General features: G+C 37.6%; 1 long non-coding RNA gene across 1 annotated transcript; it reads right to left on the bottom strand.

Annotated features, from left to right (window-relative positions):
* Positions 1 to 691: 691 nt before the first annotated feature.
* On the bottom strand, positions 692 to 20,662 carry LOC140239413 (uncharacterized). Its single transcript, XR_011901980.1, has 3 exons — positions 20,622 to 20,662; positions 6,004 to 6,254; positions 692 to 988 (listed from the first exon to the last, which is right to left on the bottom strand). It is a non-coding gene; the product is annotated as an uncharacterized lncRNA (long non-coding RNA).
* Positions 20,663 to 22,463: the final 1,801 nt, after the last annotated feature.

The following is a 22,463-nucleotide window of genomic DNA, read 5'->3' as shown; positions in this document are numbered from 1 at the left end:
TGCAAGGTCATACATTTGTGTGTATGCGTGGGTCTGCTTGTGTGTCAGGTCACATCATAGTCATGTACGTAATCATCCAGTTTATGTCGCGCTATTGATATTCGTCTCTTTCTCTCTCGTCCTTTCTCTTTCTCTCTTTGTCCCTCTTTCTTTGTCGTAATTTATACGATTTCAATGCGTTCAAATGTAGATTGGTATACATGGTGAGAAATTAGCTTTACATTGTAACCCGTTGACCACCACCATTCTTATATTGCAACTGACTTAATAAATTCATTGGCGTATATTTCAAATATCCTGCTGAGTCATAGGACGGAATTTGATTGCAGACAACAGATTATGCTGTTATGAGTCGTTGAATTTAATTCCACTCAGAATCAACTTTATAAGGTGCACACTGGACAATCATTGAACTCGAATAAATACACAGGAAAATAGTCGGATGATGTCTTTTTTTCCAAATAACAACAAAGGCATACAAAAATGGACTTTCTTTCAGTAGGGTAATGGAGAATTTTGGACAACAGCAGAAAAAAAAAAACAACAAACAAACAATAAAGTCTCATTGCCATCAGCCTCTCGTTATTTCTTATTTTCTTGTCAATACTAGATGATTAAATTCCCTGTTAAAACATATATATATATATATATATATATATATATATATATATTTCTTCTTTTTTCTGCCTTACTCTTTAACATTTTTAGCTTACAGGATCAACAAAATTGTGCATCAAAAAATGATACAGTGAATGAACAAATTGTTCATATTTTTTTTTCATGGTCTTCTGATGTATCATGTTGAGAATATAAATGGCTTCTTGTGTTGTGTCCGGAGGCCAGCTTCGTGGTATACCAAGTCATAAATCGCATCCAAGGAACCCGACGTTATGCTGGGAACTTTCCTAACGTTTCTGTCCATGCTTACAGATCCCTTGTTTTCCCTGGCACAGCTCTACACATCTCCATGTCCAGTCTTAAAGGTTCCCTGAAATACAAGTGCATATTGATTTGTGCTGTTTTATAGTAACCTCAACATCTCTTCTGCGGTGAAACGAATATCTAGAAGCATTACGTATATTACTAACAAGTTTTTCTTCTATTTTTCTTCAGGTTACTTGTATTGGATACGCCCACAAAAAAGTCCTTCCAAACCAATATTCCCGTTGTGACCTCATGTCAATCATTGCTAAAGTACTGATATGTGTAACAATAGACATTGGAATGCACCTTCTACTCGACTCAACACAACTTGCACGTTCCCTCGCCATGTCTTTTGTTAGTTACAAATTATCACAGAAACATGCAAGTTACAATGTATGATGAGGCTTACGGTGAGGCTGCCATGTCATCATCCCTGTTCATATGAGTAGTTAAATTTAATTCCACTCAGAATCAACTTTATTAAGGTGCACACTGAACAATTATTTGATTCTAATAAATACACAGGAAAGTTGTCGGATAATATTTTTTCCAAATAACAACAACATACAAAAAAACGACCGATGACAACAAAAGCGGAGCGACAGAAAATGTCGAGGACATAATTAAGAAAAAAGATTTTACTCTGTGATTAATCATGATTAAAAACAATCATGACTTAAACAAGAAAAAATAAGAGAATAACAGAGAGTATACATTATCAATCAATCAACCTTCGTCACCCCAGACCGGGAAACTACAATTCCTGTCCCTTTGAATAACACACACACACACACACACACACACACACACACACACCTTTCCTTCGAGGTAAGTCAATGCCTTTGCATTACAAGCGAATTGCCTTATAAGTTAACGGATATCTTTTTTTTTTTTTCAAAATGTGTAGTTTTATAACAGTATTTAATAATGTAAGAAAAACTATTACCATATTCTGGCAGAGACCACTGTTGTAAAAATGATGGTAATTTCAATGTACTTAATTGTCAAGGCGGGTGATAATCGCTCAGGGAAAAGGATACGGTATATTGTATATTGTATATTATATTATATTAATACTACATATCGTAACGCGCGTCATTTCAATTCTGCGAATATAGATTTCTTGAAAGCTGAGTTCTTGCAGACATTTAAGCGATTGATTGAATACAATATGATTTTCATTTTATATACATCACTGAGTACATTTAAAACAAACATCCACTAGGGTAAATTGCCTTGCCTTCAAAGTCTGTTTTGTTTTGTTTTTTTTTTTTCATTTAAGTGTAGTGACTATGCTAAAAGAAGGCATTCATATACACAATGATTGCATTGCTAAGGCGTGAATACAACCTGCATAACAACTGTAGTCTGTGATTATAATACATATACCTACGCGTACGCATTCATACACACTCTTGTTAAGACTTGCATACAACCTGCATTACAATTGTTGTGATTACAATAATCATACGTATTCATATATAAGAGACACACGATGATTATCTGTTAAGGATTGCAATCAGCCTGCATGACAAGTGTAATGATTATGATGAAATACACCCATTTATATACACCATACATGCCATATGATCATAATTGTGATTGTTGAGGCTTGCATACGACATGCTTGTCAACACTTTCAACCAAAAAAGAAAACAATCCCCCGCCCCCTTCCGTTGGACTAGAAGATTATAATGATGATGATGATTTTAATGATGATAATTACAACAACAATGATAACAATAAAAATCGCAATACCTTTACTAATATTAATGTCTTCTTTACCCAGGGTACCCTCTTCAGTGTTGCTACTGTTCTACCAGAGTACCCTGCCATTGTTATTACCCTAGCGTTGCCAGGTATCCATTTATACGCCTGGGTCGAGAGGGACATGGTGGGTAAAAACATCTTGTTCAAGTACGTAAGCGCTGGGCGGGAATCGAGGGAGGGTCCTCCGATTGGGAGTCAGGAATCTCATCGACTTTGCCACAGCGCCCCCAGTAGAGGCAGAATCACAGACAAACAGTGCGAGCTTTGCCAGATTTACTACCGGATTTACCGCCAGATCCACTGCTTTTGGTGAGACCAGTGAAATAAAGAGAGCCCTTAGACTCCTTTACGGCAAGACCCCTCTTCTTGTTTTGGCTGTCGTCACGCAGGTCTATTAGAAAAGACGGCAAGTGAAACGATTTTTTTTTTTTTTTTTTTATCAGAACCAGGTAGACAGAAATAAGTTATTATTTCGAAGAACATCAAAAGAAGCAAGTTAACCGTGGAAGTGACTGCCTCTCTTTAAAAATAGACCTATGAAAGTGCATGGCCGTCAGGAAGATAAGTTTATGCGTTTCTCACCGATGCAAACAAAAACAAAGCCAAACAAAAGTAATATCAACAGTAGCATCGAAATCAGTAAGAAAATATCTTCCACAGTCAGCTTTCCATTATGAACCCAAGCAGAGGAAAAGACTTGTCCATGAAAGCTGAATATAGCTATTATTTCATGTACATTCCGTCTCAACATCGTGAGATTCCATCAATCCGTATTTTATGAAATTGTATTTCCTCAACACAAATAAACGAAACACTGATCTTGCCCAATTCTCTATTTTGATTATTGAGTATATAGTATCAAACCTGAATGCACCGTTTTCCAAAACAGAAATTGTAATAATGTCTGCCATATTAAAGTTGGTTTAAAAATCAAACAAACAAACGATAAAGAATGAAAGATAGAGACAGACAAAGAATGAGAGAGAGAGAGAGAGAGAACAGTAAATGGAAAGATGTAGACAAATCTCTTAAGGGAAACAAATGTTTTAATTAATTAATGTTTTAATTTTAAACTAATGTTTTAATTAATTAATTGCTTTAATCTCTGAGTCGCAAGTGAAACGTCTCATCAATTCTCTTCCGTCCAAGTCATGTTCTCTAGATCCTCTTTCCACATGACTTCTAAAAGAGTGTTTAGATGAATTTCTTCCTGCAATAACTCACATTTTAAACCTTTCGTTGTCATCAGGCGTAGTTCCTAAGCACTTCAAAAGGTCGCATATATTGGCCTTTTTGAAGAAACCTAGCTTAGACCGTAATGATTTGAACAATTTTCGCCCCTTGCTAATCTGTCTTTTCTTGATATAGTTCTTGAGAAATTGGTTGCTCGCCAACTCAGAGACCATCTTGATGAACACAAGTTGTTTCCTAGTAGTCAGTCTGCCTACAGGCACTTCCACTCCACCGAAACCGCCTTAATGAAGGTACTCAATGACCTCCTCTTAGCAGTAGACAAAGGCCACGAAGTTGCCCTCCTGCTTTTGGATTATTCTGCTGCGTTTGACACTATTAATCATGTAATTCTCCTAATAACAGATTAGAGACTAATTCTGGTCTTACAGGAACAGTCTTGAGGTGGATTACATCTTACTTACACGACCGCCACCAGATGGTTACTGTGAACGGTGCATTTTCTTAGTCGTTCCCTCTCAGACATGGTGTCCCCCAGGGGTCTGTGGTTGGTCTTTTACTATTTCGTCTTTACACAGCCCCTCTGTCTTCGGTAATCAACTCTCATGAAGATATTTTACATGGTATGTATGCCGAAGACACTCACATTTACATAATCATACAATCAAATACCAAAGTGGAAGTACTCTGCAAACTTAGTAGATGTGTTGATGATATTTATAAAGCAATGGTCTCACGATAATTATTTGAAATTGAATTGTGTTAAATCTGAATTTTTATATGTTCAGTCTCAGTTCAGGCGGGGTAGTTCTCTCGTAGAATTTTCCCTTGAAGTACTATCCTCATCTCTCAGTCCGTCAAAGATCTCGGAGTTATTGTAGATAAGTATCTGAACTCTCAACAACATATTAAGAATTCATGTCGTTCTGCTGCGTGGGGTATTTGTAAAATTGGTAAAATCCGTAAGTTATTGGATCAGTCTTCCACTGAACGTCTCATTCACGCATTTGTTTCTTCTCATCTTGACTACTGCAATTCCCTTCTTGTTGGTCTCCCTGCTTCGAGTACTGCACCACTTCAAAGAATTCAAAATACAGCTGCTAGGCTTGTCACCCTTACAAAAAGTTCTGACCTCATTACTCCAGTTCTCCAATCCCTCCACTGGCTCACCATACATCAACGTATCACATTTAAAATCCTCCTTATTGTTTAAAAGATATGCAATAATCTTGCCCCATCTTATCTTAAAGACTTAATTTCCTTCCGCTCCTCCACTTCAACCCGTTCTCTCCGTTCTTCCTCCACTCTCCAACTATCACGTGGTCCCCGCACCTGTACCCGATATGGGTATGGGTTTGGCAGTTGATATCAATGGGGTCTGCAGTAAAACAGATGACCGCAAGGCAAAAAATCTTTGGAACGCTATATTATGTGACAGTCCAAACAAAACGGAATGCCCAAAAGAATAGTAGAAGGATCATTCAAAGAATTCGTAGAGCTTGTATAGGAAGTCAACATCCGAATGCCAACGTATCGTGTGACCTCTTCGTGGTCTTTGCGGTTCCCATTATGATATACCGGTTGGAGCAGACATTCGAAAAGCAGACAAGATGCAGTAGTAGAAACTCTGTTACAGAGAGTAACAAATCCTCTGTCTTCCTTCTAAGCAAAAGTGATGATTAAACTCTCACTAAGGCAAACGACCATATCAACTGCTATGTGTTGCTATATGTTGTTTGTTGACTGTGCAAACAGTCGTCCTAGCTTCATACACCAAAACTAAAGAAATCCTCTCGGCCTTAAAATTCTGGAGAAAACACGTTCTCAGAAAGTGTCAGTCTTTGGACCCTTTAAGACAAATAACCAAGATTGAATCTCAGCGAATGTACTTAGAAATTGTGGATCTGAGCTCGCTTGAAATCTTTCTGAGCTGTTCAACGCCGATGAGAACATAACATGTTTCTTTGACAGAGGTAACCAATCTACCAATTAACCAACCAACCAACATAAAAAACAACAACAACAAATAAACCAAATTCGTTAAAACCAGCTAGTGATCTGAGCTGCTAGTAACTGGCTTACAGCTCCTGCATGAGTGTTTCCAATATGTAGGTTTACCTGTCTCCTGGTTTAGTGTCTCAACAGTGGTTCTCCACTTTGCCGTCGACCTGGATTGAGTTCTTGGCCCGATCTCGTAAGGAGTGGTTTCAGACACCACTCTCATAGTGGCTGCCCACTCCCGCGGTGAGCCTCTGCCTGTGTTTCAGAAGTCTGTGCAGGAGAAGATGTGATCCTCTCATCAGTGACCCGAGGTACCTTAGATCTGGTAGATGATTCCACGGTGTCTGGCAAAGTATCTACGTTGAAAACTGATTAAGAAGACAGAAGTGACTCATTATTTGCCGCCTGTCGTAACTGCTTGAATTAATTAAACCCTTAGACGGTGAATACTACGATATTTGGTTAATATTTTCTTCTTAAGACAAAAACATTTTGATTGTGTTTGTGCTTGTGGGTACTTTCTATAAAGAGTGAATTGTAGAATAATGCCTATCAAAATTGTATGATACCCCTTTTTGAACTGCTGTTCCTCGTATCGATATGATATGTTTTTGTCTTATAGTCAGTGTTGAAGTCTGTTCCTCATTTACATTGCCACACAGTATACCCCCAAAAGCCATGATTGTTTATTTCAAATAATTATGTTTCCAATCTAAAAGCATATAATTTCAGTGATAAGTCAGACGAGAAATGCTACAATTGATGAATAATAATGAGAAGAAAGGCCTCTATCCAATGCAAGTCTCATCAGGGGAAGGAAAGAGTTCAGTTTATTCTCACGGAATTCACGGATATCCCCGGTGAACTCTTCAGCATAGTGGCACTTGAAACCAGTCTTTGTTTCCTCACATTTCCCATTCCTGCATGGCGCTCTCAAGCCTACTGTTTAATGAAACGAAATAAGTAATACATAATTGTTTGTATGCTTGTTTGTTTGTATTTTCTGCACTCACTGCATATAGCAAACTTGGTGAGATTAAACCCTTGAATAGACCCTGTTAAAAACTAGAAGAAAAAACTTCTTTCTATTCTAGGCAGGTTAGGAAACTCTATTTCTAGAAAGTTGTGCATCATTTTATTCTGAAAGCTGCTATACCAGAATCCGCCCTTCGTAAAACCTATTTCTTGAGACGTTTTGTGATACAAGATCACAATATTCAAAGACGGCGTGGATAAGGTTAATGATTCAGATTCATGTTCACCGTCCTGAAAGGAGATGGAAGAGTGCAAAAGAAAATCTTAACCAACTTTGGGAAACATGACGAAGACCCATGTATGCCATTCAGTAGTGCATTTGGTCATATCACTGAATTACCTGCCTTGAAGCTCATGGCAACGGTAACGCTCAATAGGACATTGGAGAAATAACGATATTAATGTATTCTTTAGTAGTAACTCGCTTGGTGACACAATGTTTATCCAAGGCTCGACACCTTACCGGGAATGCGACAATCCCACTTTCCAGGCTGAAAGCGCGTCGCGTAGCAACTCTTCGGGGCGAAAGCACAAGGCATGGACTTTGGGATGAGTTGGACTTGAGTGCCATTAAAAGTCGTGATGTCGCATCGTGTACGTATGGGGGAAATGTAATTGCCCTTGTACTTGTTCCTGCATAATCCGTGGGCTGCAAATGTAACGATGGAGTTAAAATGTTTGTGTGTGTGTGTGTGTGTTAGTATTGTACAAAACATTTCAAACCGGCTTAGGCCTACATTCATCCCCTAAAAACGAGTATATTTGATTTTCACGTAAATTTGCTAATTTTACAAGTCGCATATAACAAGAGGCGTATTCTTCTTGGCGAGTTCCGGTAAACTGCAAAATATTCTCAAAATCGTATCAAAACCCTTTTTGCTATAAACTCTATAAAGGAAAAAGAGAAAAAAAAATGTTTGCATAAATGTAAAGAGCTGCAACCGTTAAAGCCCTAGGCAGTTTTGATAGGTGTCACTCAGTTTTACTTTTAACACCTTTTCAACATGCAATACCATGATATAAATAAAGGGGACATTCTTAATCCAAATTTAGGATACATGCAATTTTAATACATATTTATGTGAAGTGAAGAAAAAAATATTTTAAGGTTCAGGTGACACCTCCCTATAATGATATAAAAGGTGCATGGTCCTGGCGTTTTAGTCAAAAGCGTACGCGGGCGCACGGCGCAAGTTTCCTAAAGAGACCTCTTTAGCGCTTACGCTGTGGCCCACTTCCCCGAGTCCAAAGAAGTCCGATTCACTGTAGTCATTGGCCCGATCACAGTTCGGCTCTTGATTCGGCTGGAGGGGATGGCAGCTTTAGCAAACTTTTTTGTGAAGTCATAATAAGAAGCACATATGCACGCACCCTAGCTGGCATTACTACAGACTGCGTGATGCGCAGAGAAGACAACGAAGGCAACGTTACTTAACAACACCTAAGCACTTTGCTGATGATGACACCTCAACTTCGGTAATCTTCGTATCAATGCTAACGGTGATCGGCAGTATCAACAACAGCGCCCTCTACACTACCAGGACTACCGGGTATGCGTTGGAGATTATTTTGTATTAATACTTGATTTTTTTTTTCTCATTGAATATAAAAGAAAGTCAGGAATACAAGCAGATTCTCCCTCCGCCCCCCCCCCTACGCCCCCCCCCCCCCTACGCACACACACACGTCAGAATACAACTGCAATTGAAACATCATTAGAGTCATTATTCACGTCAAACACAAACAACATTGATCGCATTCGATGGACGTAATCAGTATTATTTCGTTATGCACTTCTTACGACTTTATTTGTGTTCATATAGTTTGTTTGTCATCAGAGTACTTACTAGACGTTAGGCACTGCATGTTTCCTGTACTTTTTTTTTTCGTTGAAATACATTGTCATTTGCTTATAAAGCAAACCGTTATATTTGTTCTAAAGAAAAAGGTTAAATCGAACATAATTATCTAATTGCTATCAATTTAAATATAATCAAAACACAGTTCCATATTCGTTTTTTTTTTCAATCAAAATGAGAAAACTAAAGCAAGATATACAGTTACCTGATATCTCGTATAAAAACAAGAGACCGAATGGAAGAATGGTCCACTTTAAGTTAAAAAAAGATAACAGATTGGATTCAAAACATGTTGATAGAATACATATGCATATGAAATTATGTATGTGACCCTGCACCACAAAACAAACAAAAAGTCGCCAGACATGAACTTTTAGTTAAGAGCATATTCTGAAAGATCAGACTTTTAGCTTTAAAATGATGTATAACTCAAATCAAATGCACTCTCCTAACCTACATGTATCTAAATATTGGAAAGGAGGCACACACTCAGGAAAAGTGTGAACTGAGAAAAGAGGCTCTGAAGTACAACGTCTATTCAAGCGCTTAATCTTTACCAAGCCGTGTTGGCTGTGCAATGAAAGGGACAAAAAACCACCGGAGTAACAACAATGAAGTGATTATCAGATTAAATTGAAATTGATCATGCCTTATTAAAACATTCTGTCCTTAATCAATGCCAACTTTCAAAGCAGTAGCGCCATCCTTTCAAAAGTTATAGGACTTGAAAGTGAAGAGTGTGTACAAGGTTTTTAAGAAATGAAAACGGGACTGTAAATACACAATTAATCACACTATACTCTGCCAAATAATGTTCCAGAAAAAACGGCTTAAAAGCACACTTTCCTGTCCGTTTTATGATCCCAAATTTTAGCATAATGTAGAATTGCTCTTTCAGAAAATATGAAAAAGTCAACATCGGCTCGGTTGACCCATTTCACCTATTTTCAGTCCTCACACAAAATCAGTGTGTGAGAGTTTTTGTTCGTTTTGTGGTGCACGGTCATATATTATATATACTCCTATATAAACAAAATTAATATTCGTATGAAAATAGAACACATAGAAAAATTGAACACAATCACTCATAAACTGAGAGTATCAAGAGTTGGTAAGACTCTTAGCTTCTCTTCCTACGTGATATTCAAGTTGAGATCTACATCTCACCGGGTTAAAGTGCAATACTGATCAGAAAACAATAACAGCGGTAATGACAGCAATCATAAAATAAATGTCATTGAAAGTTTAAGTTAAGAAAACACCTGGATGAGAAACAAAGACATTGCGTTGAAAATGTAGATAATAATTACTAGTATCTTGGTACTGCTAATAGGATGCATTGTGCTTGCAAACAATTTAATATTGATTGTAAGTGACCTCGCCTAAAAATAATAATTAAACAAATACTCGGTTCTACTAATCATTGCATTGATGATAACCATGTGGGAGGATAATCATTATCATTATTTCATGTTGCCTCTGCTGACACAGTCAGAGGTGTTAACTTACCACAATTGTTGCTCTTTCAATCGAAAGTTTTACTGTTAAAACTCGATGATTAGTTTCGTCAAGGAAAATGAGACATCAAACTTCTCGTTTTTCTGACAGTGCGGATGACGCGTGAAACGCGGCGGAACTATAAATGAGCTCAGTAAGCTCAGAAGTTCCAGGGTTTAGGCTGTTGGTCTGACGACGAATTTTCATTAACATGAGTTTGATAAATAGCAAAGCAATCATCTGCGAAAAAAAAAAAACTCTTAGTATATTGATATTACTTGACATGGAGCGGCGGAGCATTTTTGTAAGGTGGGCACATTTGGTGGCGGTGATATTACTAACACTATGTGTATGTTAAGGGCAGCAATATCATATCTCCCCTACTTTTTGAAAGCTGTCAGTCAAATGTAGTTTTATTATGCTAGTAAAAGTGATTTTTCGGTGGAATTCCCTTTATATTTTCGTTATGATGTTTTCCACACATAACAACGTTATTGTCCTTATAAGTAGTCTCCTCATCCAGCGGTTCAAACGAAAAAAAACTTTAACAAGTCATAACTTGTGCATCAATTGTCCGATTTTCCTCAAACTATCACTGATGTATTCCACTAATATTGCTGCTTTCATTCAATTAACATTTCTCCTTGGGCTATGGTTTCCTTTAAGTGAATTTTGAGGAAAAATATTAGGGAGATACGAGGAGGCGAACTTTCGATATTTTTTTTTTCTCCTTCGCTTCGCACCGGGCTTTGATGACCGTTACGAATTCAAAAGCTTTCGCCTCTTATCGCGGAGTTAAAGCGACTTTCCAGTACTGGTTGAGGTGAGGATTCAACCTGTAACGTTTTACGAGATATTCAGAAACCACTCTATGAAGTGTTAAAGGTCATAAAATTCTGAGGAGAATGAAAAGTTTATTTGATTAAAATCGTTTTGAAATGACTGAGATATCCCCCCAAAAAAAGTTAAACAAAGAGATCCTTCTTTGAATTACATGCCTTTTATAATCATTTCATAAGAGGTTTCTCATAATCCCATTAAAAAAAAAGTGTTGTAAACCTGACATTATTTCTTGATCAAAACTATACGACCCCTTAAATGGCACCGCATGGCCGGGCCTAATGCAGGCAGCAACTGCAGGGAGGCAGCACAGGCTCGATACGGATAAGCAAGCTGCTGACATGTATCCTTATGCATATTCATTAGATGCGTAATCATTTCCAGAATTGAGCTCTCTGATTGGACTCTACCTTTCCGGTAGCAGAATCGGTGAGAAGGTCAATGTTTTCGAGCAATAATTGCTGGTGCCACTCGGCCTCGTTTTCGCTCGTTCCCTCTTACTTATTTATTTATTTTTTTTTTAACATTAGCATTGTAGCCTCCCCCACCAACACCACATATTTTTCACCATTTTCTTTATTCATTTATCTATTTATTTATTATGTCTTTACTCCTTCATTCATTACACTTAGCAGAGTGGGGTCATTAAAAGTGGTCCAGTTAAATTCGCTGCCTACCGAAGTATTCGAAAGCCACAAATAACGCTGCCGGGCTGTATTTACCTGCAGCGGCAATTCAGTCATGGTAATGCACTAGCAAGAAGCTTGCTTGCTGTGCAACAATCTATCAATACCGACATTGTTCAATTCATGAAACACGTCCATACGTACACACGTATTATTTTGTATGCCAACAAGTAAATGTAAACTCCTCAAAATAAGTTCTGAAATTAAAGTTTGACATAATATATTTATCTTATACTCGCATTATCTTCACTAAATATGACATCATAAGAAGGCCTTATTGATTACCTTAAGAATGACACCTCATTTGCTATGATTGGGTGTTCTTGGAATGTGCAAAACAGCTGAGTATAGAGACAGATCAAAAGTAAAAAGTCGCAACAATTCTGCTATTGATAATGTACAGTTTTGATTAAAAAAGGCCACTGGAATAAGCAATGCTGAAATGACAGCACTTTCAAAAACTCCCATTTATAGACATTGGATGACTGTTTGGTCAACCTTTATGTTCAATTTTAATCTGCAGATACTACTGCAGTTTTTAATTCATGGATGAAGCCTGGAATCTAATGCTAATCTCACAATGCATTCTTTTCAACCACATTCCTTCCCTGGAACAACAAAGCAAATGGGAGTGATTCACATAACACATTTGCTCTATTTTTCAACATTTCACATTTGACCTTTCCTCATACGCAGCCATACTGTGCATTCCAGGAATACCCAATCATAGCAAGTGAGATGTTATTTTTAAGAATAATTAATCAGGCCTTCTTGTGATGTCATATTTAATGAAGATAATGCAGGTATAAGAGAAATATGATATATCAAACTTCAATTGCAGAACTTATTTTGAGGAGTTTATTATACAGTGCACTCCCGTTATAAAATTATAACGAAATGTTGGTTCAAACGAGCTAGGAATTCAGGGCACAACATTACCAGCTCAATATTATGAATTGTTACAACGAAATATAGATATAACGAAATAAAACTGATTGTCACGAGGACTTCACTATAAAGGGTGTCGACTGTATATTAACCATATAAAGCCCAAGCTATTTTCACCCCTTCTAGGCCCGGGGGGGGGGGCACATTGTGCCCCTATGATTTCTTGATTATATAATGTATGACCGTCTTATTTGGCACATTGGTAGAGCAACTCATACTCTACATGACCCAATATTTGACATTTCTCAAGGTCATCGACTGAGTGCGCTATCTACGAAAATGAAAAGAAATACATTGGAAATACGCTAAAATCATGTTTTTTCTTTTTTATTTCTTTATCCCTAGTAAGCCCTATATATATTTCTACTTTACATCAATCATTTTCATATTTACCACACAGGAAAAGCAAGTCAACCTTCACTATTTGTTATGGTTGAAATTTCTAAAGGTCAACGTGCGCTATTCATTACAATATAAAGAAATATATGAAACCTATGATGTCTTGCTTGGAATGCGTGCATATATTGGTATCACATTTCATAATAAGTTCCAAAATATTGAAATTTTGAGTTCGCAGATTGATAATAATATGATAAACAAATGATATTACAAGCAAAGCTTGCGTGAAGATAACACACAATAAAAGGGTAGTCTTTGGAAAATCCTGTATTTTTAATTATGTCTATTACATAATACTCTTTGATCCCTATGTCGTATAAAAAAAAAATAACGGAAATAATATTAAGGGTAACTCAGAACCATAATTACTTCACATTTTGGTCCTTTAGCAAATTACAGCCTAGAAAAACCCCCATTTCATCCATTATTATATTGTTAACTAAAATTGGAACAGAAAATCATGCAAAATCTGACGAACATGGTTGTCAGTTTACGGTTGCCATGGCAACCAGCAATATGGGACATGAGCTAAATTATATATCAAAAGTCACCGAATTTGGTTAAGTAAAGGGTGTAGGAGTGCCAAACTATAAACTATGGTAGGGGGCACAATGCCCCCCCCCCCCCCCCTTGGGCCGTATAGGATTAACGTATGCAGCGATATAAAAACATGTACTTGTACATCATACTGTATTAATGCACAAAAGCCTCCGATAACATGTCTACCACTGTTATCTGTCTATTCTCATACTCTTTTCATTCTTATATCCCTTGGATAGCCGCTCTGTAGGCAGGATTGAATATAGCCAAAACACCCTCTGTTTTATGGCATATGGTGTGTGTGACGTTGGAAATGAAACATATCTTTTGCCTGCTTGTCTTATAGAATTTGAGTGAAGTTTTGTCTTCAAAATCCAATGAACTATAATGGAAACCACAATTACCCGCAGGTTCTTGTTTTCTTTCATGATACACATTAAAGGTTGGTAGTTTTGGAGAGCAGAAGTTTATCATCTTGATCTTCAATAGAGTCTGCAGTGAACAAACAAAGGATCCGTGTGTTGTATTAAAAAGAAAAAAAAAAATCCAAGGGTACATCCGTCTATCCATTCTGCCGTTCCTTTCCGCTTATGGCCCAATTTTGCTAAAATTGTTTATGAATAATTCAAGTATAATCTAACTAATGTATCTCTTCCTTCACAAGGCTGCGGTGAAACGGTAGATGAAAGATAATCATCGTATATTTGTCTGACATTTTTTTAATACAGTTCATGAAATGTGTCCAGGGATAAAGCGATGATCATTAGGTAGATTGATTTAGAAATTGTTCCTGCGAACTAGCGTGTTTCATTTCATTTCATTTATTTATTTCAACACGGCACATGATTCAGCCAGACGGCTGTTCTTCCTCATGTCCGTGCATCATGAGGTAAAAATGACATACTTAAAAAAAAAAAAAACAAACATATACACATGTACATGAAACATATATACAAAATACAATTAGATGAAACAAATCAGGACAAAAGTAGAAAAAGTTACACAATGACAACGCAATATGAGGACAAATTATTGCGCGTGGTAAGGTAGGGTGGAAATTTACATGATTATGATTGGCATGTCATTGAACAAATCAATTCACCTTTATCTCTGGTGGGCGTGTTACTCTATTTCATTTCGTTCGTTTTTCAAGGTATTCATATCGTGGGGGTCATCCCCAGCCTGTGGCTCCCCGCGTTTGCCGTAATTTTTGTTTCTGTTGATTGGCTCATTTGCATATCTTTAGCATTTGAGAGGATACAGCCTGCGCGTCTTATATCCAAATATCGTCAAATTTTCTTCTTCCATTTTTTTTTTTTTTTTTTTTTGCGACAAAGCTTACACGTATTTTGCAAATACTTCACTAGCATGAATGGTCACTCTGTTTATTCCAGTTATGCCATTCCCTTCGTGTGTTAAAAATATATATCGTTGCTGGGGTGACCAGACCTTGTATCTGCAATTTTGGTGAAAAATAACCTTTTTTTGGATTAATGGTCAAATAACGGGTTAAGTGATGTACTGTCCAAATCCCAACTGTTTTACTCCAAAAATGAAGCCACCACGGCATGTCAAAGGAAAGGCTATCCCATTCGCCACAGTGCTTTGGCCGCCATGTTTTTTGGCTCTCCTGAACATTTAACATTAAACACGAGGTCTTGTCGCCCAAGCGACGATATGTATATATAATATAGACAAACAGCAAAGCATTCAACGTCATTATTATGTACTATATGTAACAAGTCAGCATACCAGGGTATTTCATGAATAATCTTGTATTGTTGACAAGTAAACAGAAAGTCTCAGCAGCTGCTAATTAGTCAATCAAACACATGCAATATTATGATGGGCTCTTTTTTCTTTAATGAGGTATGTCAAGTAGGGTTACTTTTCAATCATGCTGTATAAGTCTTATTCTGTCGATATTATATGCAGTGGAGCGGTTTGGGTGGGGGTACATTATAGCTCTAGAAAATGTGAAATAAACCGAAAACTTAATGTTTTAATTATAAATTATCATAATCACTGTTGTTCTCTGTTCAAGTTATAGTCTTCTCATCCAGCAACGGTATAGCGCCGAATATTTAACAATATCACATATTTTGGACCATCATCCTGTAATCCTCAAGTAATAATGAAAATTGAATATTGTGCAATACAGCCTATCCACTATATAGTTTTTGTAAACCATCAGTAGGTCACTGGTCAAATCATGATTCTTACCAGTTTGCTCCCTTCCGTTTGTGGGCCTGCCATAATCAAAGGGGAAACGATTTTAAATTTGTTTCTCTGAGCTTCGATTACGCAGAATGTTAACGTTTGCAATAATATGAATAACATATCAAATATAGAGCACACATTTTGTTTGTTGATATATAATGTTTATAATAAGGAAGGCAGCTTGAATACGTGCTATTAAAAGTTCGTGCAGACGGATACATACCCTTATATTCGTGCTTTGGTACCGTATACGCAACCCCCTTTTTTTTCCATTTCTTTCTCTTTTTCTGTCTCTCTCCCTTTTATCTGTTTGAAACACTTGTCCTGATTGTCATGCACACACAAAATGTCATATTCCACGTCACCATAATTATTTGGAAAGAGATTTTTAACCACAAACGTTAAAAAAAAAAAAACAGGAACAGGTAGACACATCTCTTCTAAAAACAACCCCAGTCGTTAAAGAAGGCTAACTTTTGTTCCTATCATTATGCCTTTTGCTCCGCCCCTCCCAATCTCCCTCTCTCTCTTCAAGTTGAACTTGAACTTGAACTTGAACTTGAACTTTTGTTCTCTCCCTCCCCCCCCCCCCCTTTCTTCGGCGATCCTTTCCATCATGTCTTCTGCATAAATTTGATGTAGACTATGTACATCCGCCCTCTAAGGGCAGTCTGAGTAAAAAACCTGCTAATTCCAATGTCGTTGACAATATGCTGCTGTCATGGCTGTGTGAGTGAAAATGACGGAATCATTGAATGTCTCGCACCTGCCTTTATCATCTTATCATTGCCTTTACCCTTTCAGGTTTTTCTCGAATAATCAGCATTATCAACTCTTTATGTGCCATGGTGGGAACTTCCTTTGTACCAAAGAGCGTACAACCCTAAGAGGGTGTACTCTCTCGATTTTGCGTAGTACGCTCACGGGCAGGTAGGAAGCAAAGCGATCGGTAGCGGGCGGATTTTTACGTGACACTCAATGGAGAGGTATCTGCCTCCCTTTCATTTTCTCTCTTTTAGGGAGGCATACAGGGTAAAAGAAGAACTTCGGACCTCAATACGGCATTTGTAAGTACCATTCCTGCCTAAGAACGAAATATAGATGAAGAAATGCTCTTAATATCCAATCTGTAGTCCCTCAAAATTTGAGCTAACTCCTAATGATAGGGAGTAAACCATGATGTGTGATATGCATGAGGGTGCTCACAAGTTGAGAGCCCCCCCCCCCTCTCTCTCTCTCTCTCTCTCTCTCTCTAACTCCATCTCTCTTTCTCCCTCTCTCTCTCCCCCTCTCAACTTTTCTCTTGGTCAACGTTGTAGGCTAATATACCATGATTTTCCCTAGAACAACCAATAGAAATCATTGTAGGCGGTCAAATTAATACAATTTTCCTTTCTATACAGTGTTTCCAGAAAAGCTGCAGAACACTATTCTATATCTTCTTTTGGGTTTTTTATCTCTCTTTCTTTTCTTTCCTTCGTTCTTGTTGATTGGGGGAGGGGGGGGATACCGTGGATGGGGTAGTGTTAACATCTTGATCTTTTTCGTTGTGTTGCACTTTTAAAATTTGTGAATTGTATGTCTCTTTTTTTTTGTACTGATCACAATTATAGACATGAGCATAATGTATCCCTGCATATGACCGGGTCTTTTCAACTACATGCATGTCAAGTTTTATGTATTTTTTTTTTTTTTACATTTTGTTGAAAAGGGAAAATAAAATCTGAATCTAAATTTGAATTGGAATTAGAATTAACATGGACCAAACGAATGCGGTGCATGGTATTATTATTATTCTTTGATTGTTATGATGCACGGACATGAGGAACAGCCCTTTGGCTGAATCATGTGCTGTCCTGGAGTAAAGAAGATTATGAAAAATTAATAAAAAATCTATTCTTATCATCCATGACACTCTTCTTCTTAGTATGAATTATCTTATTTATCAGAATTGTGATCTTTGTCGCGATCACCTTATACATTACTGAGAAAACAACGTGTCTTGTTATTGTAACACTGTCGATTATTCTTGCCCTAATTTCTCAAGAAGAATTCAACAATCTTTGGGGTGCCCACTTTGGTGGAATGATATTTAAAATGTTTTTAATCAAAACGATTCTTGGACAGTGATGGGCTGAATCATGGTATCTGTCACCTCTTGATCTATACATTGTCTGTCTTCACGGTGCACTCTGACATGTGTGTTGGAAGTCGACAGTGCATAGGCCCGGGGGGGGGGGGGCTTAGAGAATGTCTTCCTCCCACACGAGGGAGTTTAATTTGTATTCTCACAATTGATATGATTTGGTGCACATTTTGGCGGAATATTTGCCATTTTGAATTTAAAAAAAAAAAGAAATGTAGGGAAAATGTGGCTAAGTTCGTTATATTCGCGACCTCTTCATCCAAGATCGACATAATATGCGCGTCTTCATTGTGTAAGAGGTGGACTGAAGGGGCCGGGGAGGGAGCCATTATATTTTCAAAATTAAACTTCAACCATGGGATGCACACCTTTGGTGTAATATTTGAGAATTTTCAATCAAAATAATATTTGTAATCTTCATTGCAGATCATCGTGACATGGTCTATCAAGAGTGCTAAAAAAGAAAAGAAAAATAAGAATATTAAGTTTGAAAATACAGGGGGATGATCCTCAGAAAAAAAAAAAATACAATCCAGGGGAAAATTCCCCCCCCCCCCCAGATGTTTTATAGGGCCAAAAGGGCAGAGGCGAAAGAGAGGGAGAGAGAGAGAGAGAGAGAGAGAGAGAATGGAGAGAAAGGCGTTAAGTAGCTCAAACTTTGAGGGAATACAGATTCGAAAATAATGGACATTTTTTTCTTTTTTTTTCATGATGCTTCTAAATGGGAATTTGAGGTCTTAAACAAAGCAATACCACTGTGGGGTTGCCCCCTTAAAAGGGAGAAAATGAAGGGGAGGCAGAATTCACTCCTATAGGTCACGTATTAGACGCTCGCGATAATCCAGCGGTTTGCGTCCTAAAATGGCCGCCGTTTAATTGGGCTCCATGGCGTACTACACCTGTTTACGTGTAGAATCGCGTGAATAGACCCTCTTAGGGTTGTACGCTCTTTGCTTTGTACCACATTATTCTAAGAAACCAACGTAGTCATACTTTGAGGAAAACATTGTGGGTTTTGTTTTTCAAATCTATGTATAACTTATGTACAAATCTGCCCCCACCCCCCCCCCCCCACGGAAGAAAGCAGTAACTGCATAGCTGCTGAGCTGAGATGAATGCGATTTTGTGTTTTTTGCAGATTCTTTAAAAACACAGAAACATTCAAAAATAATTTTATGGAATGATTATGCACCATACCTAGTTGTCTAACAATACCTAGGAAAAAATTATGTTTCCGTTATTTTTTTAAATGTTATTTAGGAAAATGCAGTTACTGCGGTGGCTCACCCTTGATTCTGGGTAGTTTCCCCACGGAAAAAAAGCAGTAACTGCAGACGGCCAGGAGTCTGCTGTTTTCCCCATGGAAAAAAGCAGTAACTGCACATGTCACATGACCATACTGAGGAGAATTGTTACCACCACCAGGTTATAAAGTTCTTCTACTTTCTGGTTAGTCTAGATCTATAAGTGACCGTGCACCTCAAAACGAACATAAAGTCGCACACACTGATTTTGCGTGAGGACTGAAAATAAGTGAAATGGGTCAACCTAGCCGAACTTGACTTTTTTATATTTTCTGAAAGAGCGGGTCTTCTTTTACATTATGCTAAAATTTGGTATCATAAAACGGGCAGGAAAGTGTTTTTTTTTTTTTTTTTGCAGTTTATCTCGAACATTTTTGGTTGAATAGTGTGTCTTTAGAATCCCTTTTTCATTTCTGAAAAACCTTGTCCACACTCTTCACTTTCAACTCTAATAACTTTTGAAAGGATAGTGCTACTGCTTTGAAAGTTGGCATTAATTATGAACAGAATGTTTTAATGAGGCATGCTTAATTTCAGTTTAATCTGATAATCTCTTCATTGTTGTTACTCTGGTCGTTTACTTCCTGTTTTTGTCCCATTCATCGCACAGCCAGCACGGTTTGGTAAAGATTATTAAAGCGCTTGAATAGACACTGTACTTCAGGGCCTCTTTTCTCAGTTCACCCTTTACCTGAGTATGTGCTTTCTTTCCAATATTTAGATAGGTTAGGAGAGTCCATTTGATTGGAGTTATACATCATTTTAAAGCTTAAAGTCTGCTCTTTCGGGATATGGTCTTAACTAAAAATTCATGTCTGGCGACTTTTTGTTTGTTTTGAGGTGCAGGGTCACATAAGATCTAGGACCTAACGCTAGACCTAGACTAGGTCTTGTCGATTGAATGGCATTCTGTGTAAAAATAAGGTACATGTAACCTAATTGAACTTTGGAGTGCCCGGCCTGGCCCCTGACACATGACCCTGGACTAGACAATAAAGTCAAGTCTCTTCGTCTTAGATCCTAGTCGAACTCTGACGTTACACTTAAGCTATACTACAGATCTATGCCCAATGTTAGTGCTAGACCTAGATCTATTACGTTAGATTAGGCCTACTGACATTTTGTCTAACACGAAACAGTTAACAATAGATTAGACTAGATCTACTCTGTAACGTTAGATCTGGTAGACCTAACTTTAGGGCCTATAACGTTAGTGTATTAATACTAGTGCTCATCTCCCTTCAATATATTTTTAGCTCACCTAGATTTTCTGGTTCTGGCCAAATCCATGGCTACCATGACTTTTCCTCTGCAATTCATGATAGATTTACAGGCATGCCTGGACCGCAGAAACTGTGTGACAGCATGGTTAGCACTAGCCTTTAAACAAGGCGACTCGCTCTGCGTGCCCCCGTATAGCGCGTTTACCCCACAAACCTGTTGGCCGGCGAGTGATGTGATGCAATGTTTAGCTAGTTACTGTATGCTGCAGAATTTATGCGCATGCAGCTAGCTGCTGCTCGCGTATTCTGCACTCTGAGCGCGCCGAGTCTGCCAGGTTTGCTAGTCTCCAGAAAGAAGCTTTTTCTACAACTTGTCATATGGCAGAGTCAAGTTACTGGTGAAACAATCTTTTTTTATATCTACTCCCCTAAATTATGCAAGATACTGCTGTTTATATTGTTTAAAAAAATAGTAGAAAAATAAATGGTATTAGGGAAAAAATATACAGGAAGGACTATACAGAGTCTGAATGATTAGACTAAATTGTTAGTTACTGCTTTCTTCCGTGGGGAAACTTGCAAAGTTGAATCAACTGGATGCAGTTACTGCTTTTTGCAAAAGTGAAAAATTGCATTTTTGGTCACTTTCATTTTTTTTTTTTTTTTTTTGGCTAAACTGACCTATTAACATTGGCGAGCATTGGGTAAACTATTCATTTTTGCAAAAAAGTAAACATTCATAAAAATGTCAGTTACTGCTTTTTTCCGTGGGGGCAGATTTTAATGTAGATTTCTGTTGAGATGGACACGGTAGTGAGCAATGTTGTAAGAGAAAATAACAAGGTTTCCTTTAATGTAAATTCTACGTCAAATCTATGATTGTTTTTCTCTCAAATGACCAGTAGTATACATCACTGTAAAGCATGACTTTTGCACACAAAACAGTACCAGAAACTAAGAATTTACTTGCAAATTCAGTAGAGAACATCAATTGCCAGTCAATCACCACGTAAAATGCAAGCTAAATATGAGAGGAACGGAATCGCTAGTAAAACGCTTTCATTGTTGTGGCATTTGGCGGTTTATCGATCGGTTTGGCCTGGTTTGTGCGTTTGAGCAGAATATGCAAAGTAGGCAAGCAGGCGACTGAGTCGGAGGTGCGAACGGGCTCATAAAGAGTTAACATTCTCAAGAAAGAAAATCAAAGTAATGTTGGTTCGATCTGCCCTCATTTTATCCTTGAAAGTTTGTCCACTAAAATCGTCCATGGGGTGCCACCAGCAATAGACACAGACATCACATATTTATTTCCATTTCCCTTTGGAAGTGATGTTCCGTTCTGTGTTTATTTCTATAAAGCTGAAGGAAGAAAAAAATAGATTTCACAGCGTCTTGGATGATTTGCTTGTAATTGACGACTATTCACTCCCTGGTACTACTTGATTAATACTTACAACGAATCTTCTTCCTTCCAGGATTGGGTAAATTTTACTCATTGATCCCCACATCTTTAACCAATTATAATCTCGTTGACATTGTTCGAAAATATTCATTATGTCATTTTTTTTTCTAACAAGTGAGGCACCTGAAATTATGAAATTGAACACTGTTATTATTCAGACCAGTAGGAATCTTGACACATGGAACCATGAACAATAATTAATATGCGAAAGGTCCGTTCCGGTTGATTTGCAGAGTGCATGGGTTTGCTTGTCCCGCCCAGAGTCACATAAGTGCAGCAATTCCTCTTGAGATAGATAGTCTTCTGTAGTTGCATTCATATTTTAGAAAACCTGCCTTCATGTTGTGATTCTGTTTTCTCTTTGCTCGTTTGTCTTTTATTTCTTATTTAGCATGGTTTTCTAACCGACAAGTTTATG

Source organism: Diadema setosum, chromosome 16 (genome assembly GCF_964275005.1).
Source record: "Diadema setosum chromosome 16, eeDiaSeto1, whole genome shotgun sequence".
In the NCBI taxonomy this organism is placed as follows: Eukaryota; Metazoa; Echinodermata; class Echinoidea; order Diadematoida; family Diadematidae; genus Diadema; species Diadema setosum.
The sequence above is the reverse complement of the archived record's forward strand: the minus strand, read 5'-3'. Positions and strand labels throughout refer to the sequence as shown.